The 17,503-nt window shown below is 46.1% G+C and overlaps 1 protein-coding gene across 4 annotated transcripts in view; it reads left to right on the top strand.

Moving 5' to 3' along the window:
- The first annotated feature begins 2,114 nt into the window (after positions 1–2,114).
- The window catches only part of LOC119391025 (CUE domain-containing protein 1), a 166,035-nt gene continuing 150,646 nt past the window's right edge, over positions 2,115–17,503 (top strand). For all 4 annotated transcript variants that reach the window (XM_037658729.2, XM_049415021.1, XM_049415022.1 and 1 more), the window contains exon 1: positions 2,115–2,334. The gene's annotated coding sequence lies outside the window, so the exon portion shown is untranslated. The remainder of the gene's footprint in view (positions 2,335–17,503) is intronic.

Genomic DNA, 17,503 nt, shown 5'->3' on the forward strand with positions numbered 1-17,503 from the left:
CTCGCTGACGTGCCAGTCGAACACGATCTTCACCTACTTCCCGACAAAGATTCCGTGTTCCAATTCAAGAGAAGCAGCAAAAACACCGGAATGCCCGATTACGGCCAAGAAGGAACCGATGACTCGGCACATAGCGCCTACGGATGCGTCAATCGATCAGTCACTTATCAGAGGGTACTTCAGTCGCCGAACCTGTGCACCCGAATAATATGGCAAATCGGTAAGCGTGGCTACAACAGTTTATCCGTGAGCTGAGAATTGTATTGTACGTGTGCTGCACTGACCTGTGCATACTGTTTATAATCAATGCCAGAAAGTTTACAATCAATATTTACGATGCACTTTCAGATTTGTAGTTTGGCGAGGCTCGAAGGAAGTATAATATAGGATGTTCTGCTCGCATTATGCACAAAATTTTCAGTTGCAGAATTTTTCAACTGCTAAAGTTGTCAACGGGGCTTGTTTGTATGACATTTCCTGATTACTGTGCCTATCGGACACAAGACACAATAAATGGAACACAAGAAAGGCAGACGGCGCGGGGTGTCCTCGTGTGCCTTTCTTGCGTCCGATTTGTTTGCGCTACCATAGTAATCATTTGCTTTATAACAGCATTGTGCGATCGCCAGCCGGCCCGCGCGTCAGCACCCTTATCACTACATGGAGCTGAAAAGTTTACAAAAACAAGTATTTGCCGGACAGATTTGTTGGAACTATATTACGCGTTGGTTTATTCAATTTGCCGTTTATTTTCTACGTGCGCTGCTTCACTGAGTGGTTTCTCGGCCCTCTCAAGTATTTTCAATATCTTGCTGCAAAACGCTGAAAGATCATCATCATCATCACATTTGATATTATTATTATTATTATTATTATTATTATTATTATTATTATTATTTGGTATCACACATTTCATTTGTCGTTACATTCCTGTAGTCTTCTCAGAATTTCAACCCCCCCTGAGAGAAATCCTGGGTGCGCTAATGTGGTGTAGCATAGTGCGACGGGGACGTAATTTCGCGCTGTGTGTTTCACTAATGTTCATTGCTTTTTACACTGCAACCACAACTGACGACCTGCATGGGGTCATTTTTCAGAGCAGTTTATATCCAAGACCTCTGTGGTAGAACACGGGAATCGCTGCGAAAGGTTCCCCAGATGCAAAAAATGGTACATAAGGCAATATAGCGGAGGCCGTGACAGTCGCTGTCTCTCACCGGTGCAGCACCTTTATTTTTTTCAGTATCTATGGTTGACCCGAGAAGAGGTGTGGCATATATGCTATACTGGCCACGAAGGCGTGCCTGCGTCTCGAGCCTTGTGAGCTGAGACCGAACCGACGCTGAATAAGCTGGCTAGCCTATTTGACCTTCAATTCACGTTGGTCACGGTTAGACTAGCAAGTTTCAATGCGCTGCACTCAACAATTGTTATTGCGGAGCATCCCCCAAATACAAACAACTATTGCTGTACTTTTTCGTCCTTCTGCAAATGTATCTGCAGAATATCCCGTTACGCCAAATACAAATAAGCTTATTCCAGCCCTGGCCTGTATGCTGTGTGTATATCCTGGCCACTTTAAACGAGGCGTTTCTACGAATTTCGTTTGACTCGAGTTTGATTGCTAATGAGAATTCACCATGTGTCCTGTTTTCCCGGTTATTAATTATTCCTTGCTGGGTTGCTCGCTCCTTGCCTTTGATATTGCATGTACCGACAATTAAGCGTTCGCAACATATTGTACCGTGTAAATAAATAATCGCTCGTTCATCCAGGTGTACAAGAATGAAAAACGCCGTACTCGTCGCTCACTTACGGTTTCTGGCGCCGTTAGTGTCCAGCAGTGATGTATCAAGAGATGCTTCCATGTGAGTCGCCACGGACACCGTTTCAAACGAACAGACGACATGGTCGCTGCCTTAGGATAACTCTGTGACGTCTGTGTATTTGTATTTATGATCAAGATTATAACGTTTATGATGATGCACGAATCGTCAGAAAGCGTTACTTTATATATACACGCCTGAACGCTTGCTAGGTACGAGCCGCCACCTGCGGCCGAAAGGCGAAGCTCGACGGCATCGCAGGAGCGAGCGGCTGCAAGGCATGCGTGTACGAAGAGGGTGGCCCACAGCCCCTTTAACGTTGGTTTCGCTGCATTGCATTAACGCTGATCCTCCGTATCCTGCTGCTACAGATCAGCGCTGGTGGCAAGTGTCGAGTGGCTGTGCAGCGGCCTCATTTAATCTGCGCTTTCTTAAACTGCGTCCCTGCGGGCCGCATGTAGAACTGGCGGTGGCCAGTCGTGTGAGGATCCGCAAGACTGCGACAACGGTGAGACTCTCTTCGTCTACTGATCTACCCTGTTCACTGACGGCGGCGTCAGCGCTCATAGTCGCGTGCGCCCGTGTGCTGCTAGCGATATAGCATGTATATACGCTGTTATCACGCGAGTCGCGCGGCGTAATGTTTTCCTCCGCTCTGTCCCATGTGCGTGGGCGTCTTCTTCATCGGCGCACGAACGAAGGGGCTCGCTCTAATGCAGCAGCACGAGCGTGTCATTGATGTTCGCAATAAATTAAACGGATCGAAGTTGACGGAACTTATACGGTAGCAGCTTTCATTGCAGCGTGCCTAAGCATCCCGGTGTGGCGGCTTTCGATGAGGAAAGGATCGGTTGCCCAGAGTGCCGGACATTTTTCTCTTTTAGGTATGTTTCGTGCGCAGGTTGGTGTCGGTGGTGAAAAGCGAACTATGACGTTGTAGGCAAACTACGTAGTAGCAGAAATCTCTAATGGACGTCGTAGAACGAAGTCGTCGAACTTCAAAAGTGTCCACCAGAGCAGAGCCTCCCGAAATGTATGCTCTGCCGAGCGATTGCTGTGTATGCTACAGTCGCGCCACGTGCACTGTTTTGCAGAAAATTGAGATCGCGTGAAACGGGGCCCAGGTGGAAACCGACGAGTTATTTCATTTACTTTACCCTCAGTCGCACAAAATAAAATAACAAAGCAAACAAAAAAGCACCAAAATAACAACGGTGGTACAGTACATATGATTGCATTATTTATTGCGTTGTTACTGACCCCAGCGATTATGAAGAATTGGATAACGGCTTGCGAAAACAAGATGAGTGGAGCCATGATTGCTAGATGAACAATAAGAAAACAAAATGTGGTTTACTACTTCTAATAACTTAGTGTTGCACGCTCACACTATAAATAATGAGGTAACTGAACATTTAAATACTTAGACGTTTATCTAACTTCTAAGTTAACGTGGAACACATGTATTGACTGGCTATTTGGTAAATCAAACCGGACTCTTGCCTTCATCCAACGCATGCTTCACCATGCTAATAAGGGCACAAAACTTCTTGCCTACAACTCAGTATTTCAATCCACACTTCAATACTGTTCAATTGTTTGGATCCCTGATCGAGCATACCACATCAAGAGACTAGAATCATCATCACAAAACAGAACTGCTAGGTTCACTGTGTCATATTACTTTGCCTATTCAAGTGTATCTAAAATCAAAGACAGCTTTGACCTTGCAACCCCAGAAAGTAGGCATCTTGTTTAATATTCTTTCATGAGGCATATCACAACCTTATACTACCTCAGTAATGACGACGCAGCTGTAGTGTTTCTACAGCTGGACCACTCTCGTAAAGTTTGCCAACCATTCACCTGTACTTCATTTTTCTTTTCTTTAATTGCCAATCCAGGCGTGGAATTGGCTGCGGAGAAGAAAATGCCGATAAATGTTCAGAGGCACCAGAACATTTCCTATTGCTTAGCACCAATTAATATAACCACAAACATACTCGGAACATCTCACACCTTCTTCGAACTGTTATTACAGTGTATTCCGGTCCTTTTTTCACGACGTATCAAATAAATCGTCTCACGCTTTAGTATATACATGTCCGAATTGCCGTGCTGCTTTCTGTGAATATTTTTTCTCTTTTTTTCTTTGCATATTCTCACCTTTGCAGACCGCAAGTACTTCTTTATACGGGAGTGTTTATACATGTGTTATTAGCGCCGCTGTATTCTTTGTTGTGTGCATAAAACTGTTAGTGCTCATTGTACAAAAACTATGTAATGCCCAATGGGCCTTTTGGGTAAGTAACAATGAAATGAAGTACAGCTGTACTGGATTCCAGTTGGGTTCCAAATGGAACGGTGACGAGTTGTGCCGGTTGTGCTTTTGCTTGCAAAGTCAAAGAAATAAAGTCATACGTATGATGCGTAACGAGTGCTACACTAGAATTAACAAATGGGATATTTTTTCACAATTTTACGTATCCTCCTCGCAGAAGTGTAGATCGCTGCACCGGTTGGCTACGTGTCGGAAGTGGTTTGCACTAAAGCAGCGGCTGCATGGGACGGCAACAAAGTGACGAAGAGCGTTTTGTGGCACGTGCCCGTTACCCTTTCTCACTTCGTCGGAGTTCATAATAGAACGGCACAAAGGATAATGACGAAACGATAAAGAGGAAAACTTATCGGGGGCTCGCTTCCTTTGTCAGACACCACCTGAGGGACAACGATGCGTAGGCCTTGGCCGTTTCTTGGTTTCATCAGAAATTAGAAAAGCACTCTTCCTCATTGTGCCCTGTAAAGTACACACCGTCGTGGCCAGTGTCACCCGACCCAATATTTATTTCTATAAATTGCAGAATTGAGGCGTACTCCATAGCGTAAATGTGCAGCACATTGCATTCATTAGGGTGGCTTGTTGGCCAAGTTGGTACATATTCTAGGTAAAGGGAATGGCAGCAGCATCTAAAGAAAGCTGGAAAAAACCGAGACAAGAAAACGGGAAGGAACGGGACGATCCTTCCTATCCCTGTTCCTTGTCTTGGTCTTTTGCCAGTTTTCTTTTGGTGCTGGTTGCATTCTCGTTACCTTAGAACGTTCCGTTCGTATCCCACATGAAAATTTGTAACTGTAAATGAAACCGGTTCCACTGGGATGCGACCTCGTGCGCGTTCTACGTTGGAACGTTCCGTTGCACTGCACGGGAACTGTCGAGGCTCGCTCGCGTACGTCCGACGGGAGGACGCAATCGGAAGAGGCTGTGCCGTCGATCGTTTCGTCGTTTGCTAGGCAAAGAACGAACGGAGGCGCTGTTCCGTCCGAAGGAACGGATGTAGAACGGTCTCCGGACAATTTGGATCGGATCGAAATGTGAACGCTCGAGCCAGAGTAGGGAATTAGCCTGCTTTGTGTCTGGCTTAATCCGATTTCATGCCGACAGTTTGCAAGAATGGCCACTAATGCCACCACCTGATGTCTTGGGAAATTGCAACACCACCTAGCGCCCGATCGATACATTAGTGCAAATAAGTCGTTTAGGTCGTCGTGCTCTTCGACTTCACGCTTTCAAGAGCAATGCCCCCAAACGTTGATGTTTAGTTACGATAATTCTGTATTTCTTCATGCACGATGATATCCGGGGCACTCTCCTCTTGGCTGTTTACTTCCTCTCGTTCTGTTCTCTCATAGCATATGCACAAGATTGTGCCCCTGGTTCATGCAACAATTCTTACTCTATAAGAATGGCAGACTGGGCGTGTTGGTCCAGCATATTTTGAGGGGACAGAAGGGAGAGTCATCACCTGACAAGGCACTCCACGTGTGTGTGTGTGTGACTCCCTTTCGTCTGTTGTTGTCATTGCGCCTTACACTTAAGAAATTCTTACTGGCTCTTCTTGGCTCCCATGGGAGACCGGCGCTAGATAGGTGGCGCGCCGAAAAAGGGCACCTGGCGGGGAGTCACAACGTAGCTCGGCCGTTCGTGCAGAACGAGCTGGCCGCAGTGTACCGTGGTGAGCACACGCGTGTGCCGTTCCCGTGCTTGTCTTTGGCAGAAACGGCTCGAGCGGCCGTTGCGCCAGTCGTACTGCACTGTGGTTGAGAAAAAAATAACTTTGTGTGAAGGCTGCTTTCACGGGAAAGCACTCAAAAACGTAGAGAAACGCTTCGCGGACTACATCTGTGCATATGGAGTTGAAGAGACGGTGGTGTGTCGTCGTGGCGACTCCCTCGTCGTCGTTTTCTGGCTGCGTGCTGGGATTTGTGTCGAGTTAGTGCAGGTCGACAAGCCTCCATTGATAAGTCCGTGCTTACAGAGGCAAGCCTGAGGCTCTGGCAGTCCGCGGTGTGTATGCACGTAGACGTTGATCCAACAAACCACCGTCGTGGTAGCACGGCACGTAGGGTGTCGCGCTGATAAGCCCAAGGGATAGCATTTCGATAGGGGCGAAATTTATTTATTTATTTGTAAAGTACTGCTAGCCTAAGAAGGCTGTAAGCAGAAGTGGGGATACAAAGATGAATAAATACAAATACATACAAGAAGAATACATACATACTACGCAAAGATCAAAAAAGCTATGGCGGCATTCTACACACTGAGTACCTTTTTACAGCAATAATATCAACACTTACATCGATAATCACAATACTACGTAACTGCACTGTAACCATTATATTCGAAATACTATTAACGCCTAGTGCACATGGCATGAAAGAATATGCGCATTTTGTCGCATGTCCGGTAACCGATACTGAATTTATGTATCGTCAAAAGAAAAAAGGACCAGAAAAAAATAACATACAGATAGAAATACACAGCAGATATTGACAGAAAAACTCAGTAGATTCAAATATTTATACAGTTGACAAATGAGCCTTAAGTGTCAGAGTGAAATCTGCTGTGGTCGTGCGTTCCACGACATCAGCTGGGAGCCCATTCCATTCCCTTACCGCTCGTGGGAAAAATGAGTTTTGAATTACATCTGTTCGGCAGTTATAGTCCCGTAGTTTATTTTTTGAGTAATGAGAGCGTGTGATTCGCGTCTTTAGAGGATGAATGAAATGGTCCTTTCCTATTCCTATTTTACCGTGAAAAATCTTCTATAGGTACACGAATCTTTCTGTGTGACGCCGCAATTCCAGGGGTTCCAGTTCAGCCCTTTCCACTAGCGTACTTGCCGATGTGTGCCAGCTGTACATATTAAAAATAAAGCTTACCGATTTTGTTTGGACACTTTCTAAGTGGGCAGTGTTTCTTTTCGTGCGTGGGTCCCATACGACTGATGCGTATTCGATGATTGGTCGAATAAACGTTTTATAAGCTAATAGCTTAATATCTTCAGGAGCTTCGCGCAAAGTTCGCCTTAAGTATCCTAGTTTACTTTTTGCTTTTTTCTTTATGTAAGACACGTGCTCCTTCCACCGAAGATCGGATGCGAGTATGACACCTATATATTTAAAAGATTTTACTTCTGACAAGACATTTCTATTTAAGCAGTAGCTAAGTTGTAGCGGTGAATGCTTTCTAGTTATCCTCATGACAACTGTCTTTTGGGGATCAATTTTCATCTGCCAGGTTTCGCACCATTTTTCAATGTGTTGAAGAGCTTCTTTTAGTTGGACGTGGTCGTGAAGGTTGTCAATTCAGTGATAAATTATGCAGTCGTCTGTGAATAGTTTAATTTTGACAGACACTGCATTAACTATATCATTTATAAATATTAGGAAAAATAACGGCCCGAACACCCGACCCGACAGCTGCAGGAGTTGAGCAAACATTATCAAATGATACACATTGCTGCCTGTGGTACAAGTAGGCCTCTATCCGTGACACTAATGCGGTATTCTTTAGTATTGTCCTAACCTTTAATAACAGTTTTGAATGCAAAACACAGTCAAACGCTTTTTGGAAGTCCAAGAAAATCACGTCTATTTGAGAGTGAGCATCAATAGCAGCAGCAAAATCATGGACGGTTTCGAGGAGTGCCGTCACTGTTGATTTGCCTTTGCGAAAACCATGTTGCCTATTATCACTTAGGTTGTTCTTTTCAAGAAATGACAATATATGCGTGAAAATTATGTGTTCCAGTATCTTCGAACAAGAGCACAGTAGGGAGATTGGCCTATAACATAAATCTAAATGCACCCGTGTGCTTAGATTTATGTGCACATTAAAGAAGCCCAGTTGTCAAAATTAATCCAGAGTCCCACATACGGTGTGCCTCATAACCCTGCCTTGTTTGGCACGTAAAACCCCAGCAGTTATTGATGTTGATAAACAGCTTAATTCTAAGCACATACACATACACAAACATTAAGTCGGGCAAATTAAACGACGTGTAAAATTCCAAGATATTTGACACTTCTCTAACGAGGCATTAATTCCGACATCACTTCGCCACGGCAGCCAATGCAGAAGGACACTTTACAGCATCGCCTCGCTCCAGGAAGATAAGCCTGGAGTCGTTTATTCGTAACAAGAATCGTAACGTCTATAGGACAAATAAAGCTAAAATGGAGGCATCTGAGTGTCGAGTTTGCATCCCGTGCATATTTCTTATAATAGTTAAGCGGCTTAGGCGAACGTGGTTCCGCACGCATCTCAAAGCTTTCTTCCTACGTAACTGTTTGCAAATGATGTAGACTACTTGCCTCTCGTATCGTTCACTTCGCACGGTGGCATCAGAAGGGGCTTGGTGGTGGTGGTCAGATGAAAAAATTTTTACATGCTGCATAACATGCTCGTTCTACTCGAGACAAAACGCCACTTAAATTCCACTGTTTGGCCCTGGTTTCCACTGGTGGCCGTCTGCGCCACTGAATAAATCTAGCTGACATGCCACATTCGGTTTAGAAACCAGCCCGATGGAGCAGAGTAAGAGCAGAACATGCTCTGCTCACCTGACTGCCTCCGTTCTTATTCATATGGCTTATGTGGAAAAAAAAAACGGAGGAGGATACATTGTCCCTCATTCCTACGTATTGTGGCACTTGAACAGTACCGCCAGCCTCCTTTTCTTTTGTTTCGGCAATCCACGCCTGCATTGCCTCTACCAGTCGCCACTCTCGTCCGCGGGAACGGCCGAGATGTGCCCGCTTTGACCGCCATGGTGGCACCGTGAGAACTCCGGCACTGGTTCCCTATTCACAACTTTCACGTACCGTGACGCCGCCGAGCAGTGGCAGCCGGAAGCTCTATCGAGATTATTGAAATGTTGGACCTGCTTGAGAAAGCAAATGTTACCACTTGTTTTCTCTCGTTTGTGGTTGTTTTGCAACGTTGTGAACGGCCTCGATATTAGCGTGACACTGAGTTTCTCAAGTTGAAGGGAAAGTAAGAAGAAAAAACACACATCTCCACAAAGTGAATCATGACGAGTGGGCAAAGCTCTGGGTATCGTATGGGTGAGTAACCATACGTTACCCGAGTGTTGCTCCATATAATGTTAATTGAGTGACATAAAGTGACATAAAGAGTCAACGACAAAGCTAGGTCCTAAGGTCCATAATCTCTACGTTGAAGTCGCCGACTAGTATAAAGGGTTTGTGCTTGTAGGTGTGTCATATTGTGTTGTCACAATTATGATTGATATTAGTCTGTTGTTAAACCTGATGTTTCGATTTTACACGCTGCTGTGCCATGAGCACACACGCCAAACGGACAGACAAGCCTCGGCCTTAAGGTGCTTCGCCCCTAAAAGGCAACTGATTTCACTGCAGGCCTCGATGCTCACAGCGTACAGCGGGAGGCAAAGTAAGCATCCCGTACAGATTAGCATCTCAAAAAGCCGTGAATAGTTAAGAGGGTTAAGTTTAGCAAGCAAATAACCAAGGCCCATGAATGTATGTAGCACCCATTTTGTGTCCAAGTATAGCTACACTCAAACCTCATTATAACAGTCACATTGCCACGAAAATAACGTTGTTATATCCACAAATTCGTTATAGACATTTAATTGTAACACTGTAGCTATGACAAGACTATTCTTCATTTACTTCGTTATAACCGATAATTCGTTATATCCGTGTTCGTTATATTGAGCTTTGAGTGTACTTCCAGGGTTGCACCTCATATCACATTTTTCGTGCGTCGTTCCTCCACTCGACACGGTCGCTGTGCAAACGGTACCAGAACTGGTAAGAAATGTGTTCCACCTCTAATTTATAATGCACGGTCCGGTTTCAAAACGGTCATCGCATCATTCCACGTCTGAAGTGCCTGTGAAGTGCCCCTGTGACCTTCAGGTGTCCAGCACTTTTTGTTTGGTATTACTTGCTGAGGGCGCCATTTTTGTCATCCCTGCCTCGTACCATGTCATTTCTTGCACTTCTCAAACACCAAAAAGGTAAAGCAGTAACCTGAAAGTCACTTCTTAAACGTGAATACTGCATCTTGCCACTGGTTTCATTCGTTGCTTGCCGACTTAATTCTTGTGTATTCCGCTGTTTTTTTTTTAATTGAGATAGCGCAATAAAAAATCATGTTGTCGGTAATTGGACATGCCTCAAGTGGTTCTTCTGCTTTGGTCGTGTAAGGCAGTGCATGTTTTTTCGTCTGCTTACTCCGCTTTGCGCTTTTAAGTGAGCTGAACAAGCTACGCTACAGAATGCAATGCAAGCAAAAATAAAATAAAGCAAGTCTCCGAGAATATATCTGATATTACTGAGAGATATTTACGAAGACTCCCATTATAATATTGTTATAACAACGCAGCAGGCGTTGTAAAGTGCGGTTAACCGCTGCTAGCAATGCGACGGGCGTGTTTGCCTTATTTGCGATTTTGCGCATATTTATCTTCCTATATTATGTGGTACCCAACATTCCTTTACTTATTACAACATGTTCCTGCTCCCCTGCTTTCACAAAAACATAAATCCGAGGGCAACTGAAGCTCAAAGCACTGCAGTCTTCGTCAAATGTGCACTTTCTATAAACTGTCTGTATCGGTGCGATAATCTCAACGACCACCATGTTGGATGACCAGTCTCGCCACCTGTAGGCCTTGAAAGCTGCAAAACTGGCCTCAATGGTGCAATAGGGTTGGTGAGCCAGCTGGGACTGCACTGTTTACATACAAGTGGGATTCAGTATGGCCGTAGCTCGTATGGCTTGATCTCGGCTGGTTGTCATTGCATGTGGCTGAGTTGGTTACTAATGGCTGTTGGTCCAGCTGAGACAGCTTGGAGCTCATAGCTTGACACCATTTATTGAGAGCACTGCTGCTTGTGCTGTAATGTTGAATGCTTTTTTTGGAGACACGACCAATGCTTCTTGCACATTTTGTAGCTCCTTTTACCATCTGAAAGCATTACAGTAAAAGCTCGTTAATTCGACACTCGTTAATTCTGAAAATCTGATCATTTGAACATGTTCCCTGGTCCCAGCTTGCATATACATTGTTTAATGGCATCAAACTGTCGTTACTTCTGTCATATTTGGCCACAACCCCGGTTAATTCGGACGATTCCCAGAGCGTGCCGAGTGCGAAGCGCTGCAAATGTGTGACGTAAGAGAGCAAAAACAGTGTTTGCAGACAACCGGAATGATGCGGCGGAGTCCTCATCGCTGTCTTCATTAGTTAGTGACCACGGTTTTGTCCGTGTGCGTATCCGGCACTGTGCAGCTTCGTTTTAACTTGATGCAATGCGCGCACAATGTCACAAAACTCAAACGTGGCAGAAGCTGTTGAAGACGAAGAGCTTTCAGCCGCGGTCGGTATGTGCTGGCCTAAAACTAGTTTGCTACATCGTGACAAACGAACGATCAGCTGCCGGCCACTATACCTGCGGAAGAAGAACTATCGTGGTGGTGGTGGCGGCGGTACATAATAATGGAGGGGTACAGAGCACGTTTCGGGTTAATTATGCATGGGAGCATAGGCGTGCACTCGAGGTGGGGGCAGAGGGGGTGGCCGCGCCCCAATCACCTAGGAGGGGGACCCAAAATCTACCCCATATGTTTACTCACTTATGGCCACGCAAGTTTTTGACAGTAATGGTGGCTGCAGGATGCTGATGTTGCCTTCCAAGGACTGTTTACTTCCCATCTTTACTTCAGGAAAGCCAGGAACCAATGGCAGGCCACTATGAGAAGTATGCCATCGCTTGATTTTCATTTTGTGTTCATCCATTGTGAAGCATTTTGTCCTTTGGACTCGACCAACCAATCAGGGGCCGGGCGGTGGGGGGGGGGGGGGGGGGAGGTCTGAAACTTTGCTCCCCCCCCCAAATGGGGAACCCTGCCCATGTCTGTGCATGGCAATCTGCAGCACCACGGTCGCTGAATTGAGAAATAAGTCGCAGAATGACGAAAGTTGCGGCTTTTGCCCCACTTTTATGCAAAAGGACAGCACTTACACATTCATCAAGAAATTGAATGTGTATATATATAACAGATATCTGTTTATTGTTTTCTTGATACTTTAGATAATTCGGCATTCAATTAATTCGGACATTTCTTCTGGTCCCGTGAAATCCAAATTAACTAGCTTTTACTGTATTTACTTGCCAATACACACACACACACACACACACCAGGAATTCTAAGAAAAAAAAAATAAGGAAAGAGAAAACTTTTCCTACTTGGAACAACTCCTAGACATTTAAGTATAGCTGTGTGATGTTGTGGTTTGATTCAAACAATTGAGTGGAATGATGGTTATGTGCTTTTGAGCGCTAATGTTAGCTAGTGTCTCTAATGCTCTTTCTTATAATGATTGCAGTTCAACTTTGGAAGCATTACAAACTACTTGTAGGGATACTTGTTGCGGCATGTGAGCCCTTGTATAATCGTCATATTAAATTAATAGTTGGCAGATATATGTATCATGGCCTGGCAAGTCAGTATCCCACCGATGAAACCTTAACGGTCTTTGTTAGTGTAAAGTGACGTGAGGTTAATAACCGACAAGCATCATGCTCTGCTTACCAGCAATTGGCAGAGATTGACACCAAAACTAACAGGGGCAATTCATACATTATCCTCTGTGACAGTGGCAATTCGTGTAAAAGCAAGTTTTCGCTGAATGAGTACTTTTTCCAATTCCTGAATGTTTGAAGAAAGAGAATGAGGCTTGTATTTCCAAGAAAATCATAATTTTATACATTGTTGCAATTTAATATTGATGGGGTTAATCAGGATTTCAACTTATTACCATTTGAATGTTAAATGTATAGTGATACATACTGTTACGGTGAGATGCGTTTATTTACAAGAGATGATGGATGCGAGAGTCCAGGGATCGAGCAGATCACAGTTAGTCCCCTGCGTCGTTCTCCTCTTCTTCCATGCGTTCTCCCAGTATCGTAGCAATTCCCCCTTTGCAGACGATGCCCACCAGGCGAGTCAGGTTTCGTTGCGACGATGAAAGCGTTTGAGGCGGGCAACATGCACGACGTTGGTCTTGCTTGAGCGGCGGCCAGTAGACAAGAGCCGAAATATCACGTACGTGACATCGCTGAGACGTTCCATGACAACAAAGGGGCCAGTGTAGTTGGCTAGGAACATTTGACATAGGCCACGCTTGCGAAGCGGCGTCCAAAGCCACACCAAATCGCCTTTCTCGTACAATACGTGTTGGTGACGTCCGTCGTAACGGTTCTTAGAGCGTTTCTGGGAAGCGAGAGTACGAAGGCGGGCGATACGCCGGGCCTCTTCTGCACGGCAGAGGGTTTCGGCGAGAGTAGGTTGGTCGGTTTCAGAGAAAGGAAGAATAGTGTCAAGAGCTGTGCGGGGTTGGCGTATGTAGAGCAGATAAAATGGACTGTATCTGGTCGTCTCGTGCTGTGCAGTATTGTAGGCAAAAGTTATGAAGGGCAAGACGGCGTCCCATGTTTTGTGTCCGGAATCAACATACATGGAAATCATGTTGACGAGAGTTCTGTTGGTTCTTTCGGTTAAACCATTCGTCTGCGGGTGATACAGGGTGGTGTGGCGAAAATGAGACTTAGCGAGACAAAGCAGGTCTTCAACTACATCGGCAATAAATTGCCACCCGCGATCACTGATGATAACACGTGGGGATCCATGGCGTAATATAATGTGCGACAGCACGAACTGCGAAACTTGAGTGGCCGTTGCTGCAGGAATTGCCGCAGTTTCGGCATAGCATGTCAAGTGGTCGACGCCCACTATAATCCATCGGTTGCCGTTCGTTGATCGCGGAAAAGGGCCGAGCAGGTCAACACCAGTGAGGTGACCTCAAATGGAGAACCAGGGGGTGCTATGGGATGAAGTAGTCCTGCTGGCTCGGTTGTCAGACGCTTGTAGCGTTGACATTGCTCACAGCTCGCAACGTATGCAGTCACACTTTGACGCCAGAAGAAGTGTTCTTGTGTGCGCTGATATGTCCTGGAAAAACCCATATGAGGGTCGTCGTGCATAGCTCGGAGGACGCGTTATCGCAAACTTGTTGGCACAACTAGAAGTAAACGGGCGCCTATGCCGGAATAATTCTTCTTCTAAAGAACATCGTCCTTTACGACGAAACTGCGTTGACCGTTCGTTCCGGAGATAAAGAAAGGGGCGAGACTGTTGTCACTGCGTTGCTCTGCGCGAAAAGTGGTCAGGTCAGGAAATGGGGCGTCGACAACTGCTAAATATTCATCGAAGTTGTCTGCGTCACTCTCGGTTGTCGGAAGAGGAAGCCGCGAGAGGCAATCGGCGTCGGCATGACGACGACCGCTCTTGTAACAAACTTCAAAGTCATGTTCTTGCAGTCGTAACGCCCAACGAGCAAGATGGCCGGATGGGCCACGTAGTCCAGTGAGCCAACATAAAGAATGATGGTCTGTGATAATGGAAAATCGGCGTCCGTAGATATACGGGCGAAACTTGTGGACGGCGAATACGACCGCGAGGCATTCCTGCTCTGTCACAGTGTAGTTGCGCTCCGGTTTACTTAAACAACGACTGGCATAGGCAACGACGTGTTCAGTAGCTCCATGGCGTTCGACCAAGACGGCGCCGAGACCTACACCACTGGCGTCGGTACGTACTTCTGTGGCAGCAGATGGGTCATAGTGGCGAAGCACGGGCCCTGAGGTAAGAACAAACTTGAGTTGCGAAAACGATGACTCGCATTCTGCTGACCACTGAAAAGGCACATCCTTGTTGAGTAGGCACGTCAAAGGGTAAGCGAGGTCGGCGAACTTAGGCACGAAGCGACGGAAGTACGAGCATAAGCCCAAAAAGCTTCGCAACTCTCGTGCAGACTGAGGTGGTTTGAAGCTGCTAACTGCAGCGACCTTCTGAGGGTCGGGTCGAACTCCATGCTTGTCAACCAGGTGACCGAGAACCAGAGTCTCACGGTTGCCAAAGTGAAACTTCTTAGAATTCAGGGTGAGCTTAGCTTTCTCAAGGCAGGTTAGAAAAATGTCTAGATGACGGTTGTGCTCATCGAATGTATGGCCAAAAATTATAATGTTGTCAAGGTAGCATAGACAAACTTCCCACTTTAGTCCACGCAAAATAGTGTCCATGAAGCGCTCAAACGTGGCTGGAGCGCTACACAGGCCAAAAGGCATTACATTAAATTCAAAGAGACCATCTGGGGTTATGAATGCCGTTTTCTCTTTGTCACTCGGATGCATGGGAATTTGCCAATATCAAGACCTGAGATCCACGGATGAGAAGTACGATGCAGAATTCAAACAATCAATGACGTCATCAATCCTGGGAAGCGGGTACACATCCTTCTTAGTAACGGAGTTGAGGCCTCTGTAGTCCACGCAGAATCGCCATGTACTGTCTTTCTTCCGGACAAGAATCACAGGGGCAGCCCAAGGGCTACATGATTCTTGGATGACCTTTTTTTTTAACATCTCTTCTACCTGTTCAGCAATGATCTTGTGCTCTGCAGATGACACACGGTACGGTTTCTGCCAGATAGGGTGAGCGGATCCTGTGTCGATCACGTGACGAGTTCGCGAATCGGGTACACTTGTTTGCTCTTCATTCTGTGCAAAGTCGAAAACAGTGGCATGCTTGGCAAGGACTTTGACCAAGGCTTGGCGTTTTTCTGATGACAGCGACTTGTTTATCATGCTTAGATACACTCTTAGATACACATGCTTAGACACAAGGTCTACACTCTGGTCGCTTAAAGACGCAATCAAACTGTTCGCATTTGTTGAAGAGAGCGAGCCGCATTTCACTGGGAAGCATGACAGGTTCAGTAGAATAATTTAACACCCACAAAGCCGATCGCCCATTGCTGATGGAAAGAACGCAACGCGGCACGAGCACATTTTTCTTGGCGCAATTAAAAGGAACCGGCTCCACAAGAACATCAAATGTGCCGGCGTCTGAGGCAGAGGTGTCCACGGGTACGTCCTTCATCGATTTGGGTGGCAAGAGGACGTCCTCAATGACGGTGATGGACCCTTGGCAGCGCTTGGAATCGTCAGTAAATGCCGACAGCAAAGTTTCACCGGCGCCACACTCTCGTAGAAAATCGATCCCCAAGATAATGTCATGTGTGGAGCTAGCCAGGACAGCAAATTCTACCTTGAACACCTTGTCGCCCAAAGTAACACTCACAACACACACACCGATAGGACTTAGCATCTCCCCACTCACTGCACGAAATGTTGCACTGCTGTTCCAGCGAAACATCACTTTATGTCCTAGCTGCAGTTTAAAGTTAAAACTCATGACCGAAACAGCTGCTCCAGTGTCTATTAAAGCCATCGTAGGTAGTCCATCAACGATAACGGGGACCTTATTTTGTGTCATAGAAACGGGTGGAGGCATAGGTGGATGTATACTCGGCGACAGCTTTTCTTGACAGCACTATGGAAGCTACAGAACCGAAGCGCATGCCTGCTTCCGCGCCAGAAAATAGTACTCAAGTTTACTGATAATTTTCTCATTTGCCTCGCTGAAATAAATGCTGGTCTATTTATTGTGAGACTCAAACAGTTGCGGAAAGTCGTAGGTAAAATACGGTTATTGTTCGCTTTGCAAGAATGCCTTCCTTTTCTTTCCATTTCTTAGACAGCATCACCTTTTCAGAACGCCCGTTTTCCAAAGTAAACATGGCGTCCGTGACGTAGTGGGTCAGTGTGCGGCCGCAAACGCGCGGTTTAGTTCTCCAAGAAAAAATATACTCGTAATATGACACTAAAATGTACGCCGAACAATCGAAGTGTTCGTCCCGTTCCCATTTTCCGTGTATACAATTTTCTAAACGAGTCAGCAATGCAGCGAGCAAAACCGAAATCAGCCGCAAGCTGCCGCACTACTTGCGGAGCAACACGAATGTGCGGAAGCCCCGCCTCCGTAGCCTTCGCTCCACTGTCAAGATAAGTTGTCGCCGAGTATAGTAACAAATGTTCGGCGACCTCACCTCCATCGACCGCACCACCTAGTTTCTCGGCGGTGGGGAAGTGACACGGCGACCAGGAGATGGAGAACGGTGCTGGCGCGCAGTAGGGGGCGTCAAGCTTCGTACGGAGGAGGGCGAGTCGCTGCGGAAGTTCTGGTGGAAATTGCGTCCGACGTGCGTGTCACTGCGGGCATTTTGCTGGAAGCCGTTACCGACGTACGTGTCCCGCATTGAGCGCATACCACCGCGCCAGCTGTTTTGTCGAGGAGAAGCCGGTGGTCCCTCGTAGTGGCGCTGGGGTGCGCGACGTCTTTGAGCGCAGAATCGAGCCACATGTTCACGGAAACC

This window comes from Rhipicephalus sanguineus, chromosome 4 (assembly GCF_013339695.2).
Source record: "Rhipicephalus sanguineus isolate Rsan-2018 chromosome 4, BIME_Rsan_1.4, whole genome shotgun sequence".
NCBI classification, from domain to species: domain Eukaryota; kingdom Metazoa; phylum Arthropoda; class Arachnida; order Ixodida; family Ixodidae; genus Rhipicephalus; species Rhipicephalus sanguineus.